The sequence below is a fragment of the Corvus brachyrhynchos genome, unplaced genomic scaffold (assembly GCF_000691975.1).
Source record: "Corvus brachyrhynchos isolate BGI_N302 unplaced genomic scaffold, ASM69197v1 scaffold131, whole genome shotgun sequence".
Taxonomy (NCBI): domain Eukaryota; kingdom Metazoa; phylum Chordata; class Aves; order Passeriformes; family Corvidae; genus Corvus; species Corvus brachyrhynchos.
The window spans coordinates 1,046,221-1,053,127 of NW_008236438.1; positions in this window are offsets into that span (position 1 = coordinate 1,046,221).

Below are 6,907 nucleotides of genomic sequence, written 5' to 3' on the forward strand. Positions count from 1 at the left end.
TTTGGGCCTGTCCTAGTTTGTCGTCTGGAGGGGAGCGTCACTCGCACAGGCAAATTCAGTCCTGAATGACAGAAGTTTCCTCGTTAGCAACTGAGCTTCCTAATTTAATGGTTGCACACCCTCTGTAGAAAAGCGCTGAGGCGCCGGCTCACGCCATCAGGCGCTGGCCGTTGCGCCTTCGTGGCCATCCCATCCCTGCTCCATCGCACCTTGTGCTACCTGACTCGGAGTTACCAGGGTCTGAGGGAAGGAACACACCCAAGGGGAAAAACTGACAGCCTCCACCCACGCTTTGGTGTTTGGGTATGCTACATTAAACTTGGATGCAAACAACAACAATTAAAATAATGCTGCACATATTGTCACACTGTTTCACGCAAACCCTGGAACACTGCTGTAGTTTCTCTTCCAACTATTTCAACACTGTCAATACAATACAAAGGTACTGAAAATGTGTGTTGACTGACAGAGTCATGTACAAATACAGGTTTGAAAAGCAGGCAGTGCACAGGTCACACGGCTTTGCTATCGGTTGGGTTTGGATTGCAGAAGTACAGTTGTGATCCAAACAGAAACAGTGAGTTTCTGTTTAATTTCCTGGATTGTTTGAAATGGCTATTTGATAACCTATTGTGTATGCAATATGCCATTTTAACAGTCCTGGAGCCTGGAGTTCTGCTCAGCCACAACACAGCACATGAAGCTGACAGCAGGGTGGATTTGTACACGCTGCTCACCTTATGCTCCTTAATTGTGCTCAGCAGAGACCAAATCTAAGGACAGAGGTAGTTTTGTTTTCACGCTCATTTAATCCCTGGCTACTCTTACTAGGACTGCCACCAACCAAGACGGAATAGTGTTTTATTATGATAATCTGTTTACTGAGAAATTGGCAAAATGCTAAAAAATGCCATGATATTGAACAACAAAGGAAAATGGTATGTCATGTTAGTATTGACCTGCCCCTGATTTTAACATACGACTAGACGTGAAAAGTCCTTTATACCCCTACCAGTCCTTGAAAGTGACTCCAATTGATATTTCCTGTTCAGCATTATTGTTTGCTTCATCCAGTTTCTTGTAGGGCTTTGCATGAAGGGTTTAATCTTTAGCAACAAAACATACAGATGATCCCATTTTTATAAAAGTCCACTGTGTTTAACAATCCTGTTATTTATTTTAAACTTCTTGCCCATATGTGGGAATTGTATGTTCATGTATCTAGTTTGTATCTAGGTACAGAAAATAACCATGCATTCCTACTAGGATAATAATATTCACTTACTGTTTCTTTACTTTTCTCCATCTTCACAGAACATACAACCCTACCTTGGGGATTGCATCTATGCCTAAATTTAAATAATTAAATTAAATAAAATGTAGTCGTCAGAGTTTATAGAAAAGAGATTTAAATGTGTATATATAGATATTTCCCAAAACATTAAATCACTTCTATTTCTTCTTGTTCAGGAAAGCGATTTTCTTTAAGAGTCAGGTTTGGTCTAAGGCCAAGCAAGAGAACTTAACCCCCGCTGGCAACAGATTTAGAATTTCTCACTACAGTGCCCTACTCTGGTGCCCTACACTGGTGCTATAATAAAATTACTAATTTTTTTTAATCTCTTGCAAATGATTGATCATTCCTGTCCAAATAATGTCCTTACCATAATTAATGCGAATAGCTCTCTGTAACTGATGCCCTCCATCATGAACTCTTCAGGGCACTTTTTAAAGTAAATTATCATAACTTTTTTAATGTGAAAATATTCTTTGGAAATGTTTACAGCAAATTGCCTAATGCATTTATTAATGCAGCAGAGTAATAGATGGGTGTGAGAACTTATAGTAGCTGTTGCTCAGATGGTGAATCTCCCGTAGTTGTTAATGTTAGTTGCAATGTATGATGCTGTTTCACTTACAGTTTTAGCCATCAAAAATAAAAGCGTAGCCAATGTCTGCTGAAACTACAACTAGCTGGAGCACAACTACATTTTGCACAGACAAGATACAACTATCTATACAAATTAAGAAAATAGCAGGAGTTATCCCAGGGATCTAAAAGTGCTATAAATATCAAGACAGTATTTAGATTACAGCTCCAACAGAGTCCCCAGCAACATTAATTCCCAGAGTTGGTATCCCAGTTACCAGATAATTACAGATTAAGCGCACAAAGTACAAAATACAGAGTTACATAATGAGTCTTTCAAGTGAGACTATGCATCTGATCCCACTGAACATTTAAACAAATCCTTTATACACACTTTCATGCTGGACATCAAGCCCAAACTCCCCTCATTTTAATTTCTATTTTTATATTTGAACAGGAGCACTAGTAAATACTGCGGCAACATGCAGCTAAATCAAAAGAACATTTGGTGAAACAGCCACCAGTATGCTTGTGTCTTTCCGGAGTTAAGTGGCCTGAACAATTACTACATAGTTTCTTCTGAGTAACAGGGTTTAATTGCTCCTTTTCCCTATTCTTACTACTGTTGTTCATTATGATCGCATGTTTCCACTTTTCCAGGAAATAGATTGAAAGGCCTCTGGGGTAAGAGCTTCTGCTTATTAAATGCTCAGGTATTGACTTGAATGGTGGATTTCAAATTGATTTGAAGTGGGACTTCTGGGCATGATTGCAATATAAATATTAAATAATAATTAGTGGTAGTAATGACCGCCTGAAAGACAGAGAGGCAATAAGTAATCTTTACTTTAACAAGTACATATTGAAGTTTATTTTAAATATTCCATAATTTAAATTTGCCAAAATGTCTTACTGTAACATTTTCTGAATTTATGTGGTTCACAAGTGGACAACACCACATTTATCTTGGTGAAATTAACACAAAACTGGTATAATTCAGTAGCAATTAAGTCTTAGAAGTGTGTTGCTATAACTTCTAAATGCACAATGCATATCTGCTATATTTAAAGAGAAGCTAAGTAAACAACCTCTGTTCAGTCTAACTTCAATACAATCCCAAATTTACACTGGCTAAATACACCGTACAGGTAAGTTTTCTCTCTATTTGGGTGCTTTGTTTCTCAAATAGTAAAATCAAAGTGATGAATGTAAATGCCTTGTGTGACTAAGTTTTGTAATATTATGCAAGTACCAATAGAAAACCTTGGTAACACCACAACCTATTTTGTATATGCTGTGTTCTAGAAATGGTTAGGAATGTTTTAGAGTTATTTTTAAACATTTTATTGTGACTTTTTGTTTGTATTTGTCTTCCTTAGTTACCATGGGAGAGCTGGTGAATTCTGAGGAACACTTGGGACATGGAGGAGCATTTTGCATGGAGGAGAAAAGACAAAAAGGTGGTGTTAAGGTACTTTTACTCTTGCCTGATTTGGACTGCTGTGCTCCTGGACAGGCCCCTTAACACTGATTTTAAGCTATGCTGCAGCCTCTTAGCCTAAGGGTCTGTTTTGACAGCTGATGCCACAACATAAATCCTGTGCTAGTGAAAACAAAGAGAAAGGAATGAAAATGAAGCCATACTGTGTGAGGACACTGACATCTCTGGATCATAACCACAAATCCTTTGCTTACAAGGTTACGACAAAGAGTTACACATGAAGTTGGCAGAAAGAGCCAACTCTAAAGTTACCTAAAATAAGCCACGTGCTCAGTATGTTGCCTATGCAGTGATGGTAGTTTTGGACTGCCTTTGCTAAGTTCTTGGATCCTAGAAGGGTAAAAATTAATGCTGTTGAGGATGTTTGTGTCCAAATAGAAATCCTAAAAGAGTGCTGTACCAACTTCTAGTCAGATCTGGAATACTTTCCTACAGCAAATCAGTTATGCTAGCTCTATAGGACCCATCATCAAACAACCATTAAATAAAACCAGATTTCTCTAATTGTAGGATGAACTGCATTTATTTCACATTTTATGGCTTACCTCTATTTTGACAATTAATTTTTCTTAGAAGGTGCTAATGCTGACAATACAAATCTCTTAGTAGTCTTTAGCAGCACTGTTGTGTGTATGGACACATAAATTTTTTACCTTTCACTTGTCCTTTTCTGTGAATAATGTCAGTCATGTAAAAATAAATGCTAACAATGTGTGAATTCTTGGCTTCAGTATTGGTTCAATGATATTTCAAATTGAATTTCATATGGACTACCATGTTTGGAATCACACGGTAAATCCTTTTGAAGCAAGGAGATTGAAACAGTCCAGTGAGATGAACTACCCTGTCTCTAGGCAGGTTAAACTCACAGATTGTACCTTAAGAAAAGAGTTTTTGATTTCTAGAAAAGCCACCATGGAACATTTTTAGGAGCGTTTAAAAAAAATCCTTTTGATTGTTCTCCATCTGCAAAATATGCTTCATGATAAAAGATTATTTCATTTTGGGGAAAATAATTACTTTTTTCAGAATGTGTTTGAGCAATTGCAGATTTCTTTCATTACATCTGAAATTCAATTCTAAGTTCAATTAAAAAAGAATGATTTTGTCTTCCCCATTTCTTTCCTTTATGAAGTCTTCAGTTCTCCTTTTTTACTTTTTTTTTGCCCTTTTTCTCCTCACACAATAGATGTAAATGACATAGTTCTAAGTGCTAAAATGTTCTCCTTTTTCAAGTATTTTATCCCTTCCCCTTTGAACACACAAAATATCAAAAATTGCACTTGTATCACTAGTATAACTGAAAACCTTATTGAAACATTATAGATATTTTTAATTTTCCTTTGACAAGAATGGTATCAAAGTATCTTTTTAAAATCTAAAATAGGTATTTTTTCACTTATATCTGTCCTATGCTCCAAGCCATGGTGGATGCAAACAATAAAATTTTAATGTATTTTTAATTCACAGGTTTCATTTACTGTTTTCCTCCATCAAAGGGTATTTTTTTGCATCTTTATATGACATGTATATTTTACAGTATTATTCTACATCAATAAGGAAATAGTGACTTTTCAGGCCACAAAAGTGAAAAAGTTGTCTATTAACTCATTTCTATTCCTGCAAACAAGCAAAAATGCTAAACAGAGAACTTGGCTTTACCAAGTACTTTGAGAAGTGCACTTTAGAGGCATAATTATTTCTATTTCTAGAAAAAAATATTTTAAATATTTTACTTTGTTAAACTGAGGTGAAAATTTGTAGCTTCTGATTAACCATGCCATTATTAATGTAGCAGAGGTTACATCTGAGCATCATGACAGCATCAACTCAACCAATTTCCACAAACATATTTCTAAGTGTTGTGATTAAACAGCAGACATTCAGATTAAACAGACACACAGTTCAGGTGACAGAGACCTTAAATGAATTTGACACTGTGGGATATAAATTAGACAAGGTCTGTAGAAGAGGTGATACCTTTAATTAGATCAACTGATAGAAATGGAGAAAACAAAGTTTTTGACTTGACTGACATCATTAAAGAGAACTGAGAAGGAGGAAAACCCAAACTAAATACAAGTGGGATGTATTTGTTTTAGTATAATAAAATTATTTCAGTTAAACCACTGGTGCTGCTAACATGGATGTACGGAGGATGAATCAGCAAGAAAACTGTCAGATTTAAAAATAATATTGCTACTGTCTCCATTAAGAATGTAGTTGCCAGGATTATTTTTTAAACCTGACTTGGAGGTCCCCTGTTAGCCCCTGCTCTCTGCAAGAGATGGACTATTTTTTAAATGAAATAAATATTCTCCTACCCTTTGCTGTGTTTTGTGTATGATCTGTTATCTGTGTCAGTTCATTGTAGTGAATAATGGTTGATTAGTTTCATGCATGTAATTCTCATGAGGATGTGTGATACTTAGTGTAATATATCACAATTTTAAAGAGTGTGTGAAGAAAACCCATGGAAATGAATGGTTCTTTTGGGCACTGGTATCAATTATGTTAAATACGTCAGTATTGCTTGGCTGTGCCAGCAAGGTTTCATTCTTACAAGTGTTTGTCAGTACAAGTCTGCTTTGGATTGTGAGTTTAATACTGGAACCATTGTTTAAAAAGAGATATGGGAAAGAAGAAGTCTTCAAGGACGTGTTTTAGTAAATGCTAATTATCTAACAATTTTTTGTATATATACCGGCATTGAGTATTATGCAATAGACAGGAACATTTTATCAATGAGGGCTTCCATTTTGCATTAGATTGATAGGTGGTATTTGGGAGGTTAATTTGAATGCAAGGCCTGCTCCTTGCAAGGCAGTTCAGAGACTTTTTTTCTAGTGTGCCTCTTATAGTGGCTAATTTTCTGAAGAGTTTGTTGATTTGTGGATTCCTCTACAAAGTATTTTGCATTGTCACTTTTTGCCACCCATGTTATCTAGAAAGGTGATGTTTATCTTCTAGTACAGGAAAGACAATAAATTCTTAATTTAGCAGTGGAAATCTGTGGAGAAGTTCAGGTGAGGTTTAGTGGCACAGTTCTTTAAAACACTTTCCCATGAGTAGTTCATGAACATGCTGCCATTACTGGTATGAAGGACACATTTTAAAATATTTTCAAGCTTTGGTTGCTCTCCCCTACTGATTTCCACAGTTCTTTATGATTAGTAGGCACCTTCATCTGAAAACTACCAATTTAGGTGTATCGACATTATATTAAATGAGAGAAACAATTGTTTTGGTTTGAAGTTCTTTCTTTATCTTTGATAGAAACCATCTTGGATTAAGCCCCTGCACAACCAAGAGACCTTTGGGAGAGAAATCCTCTAATATGTGAATATTCATAAACTGCTTTTTAAGACACTCAAATGTAAATGGCACTGTTCTTGTCAGGCTGTTCAGCATTTTAGAACTATGCGGATATTTTCTTATGCATACTCTGAAGAAATGGGAAATTTCCAGGGTGTGGTTGTGTTCTTTTCCATCACATATCTATTTTTACTATATAAGCTATTTTGTCTGTAGTTCAG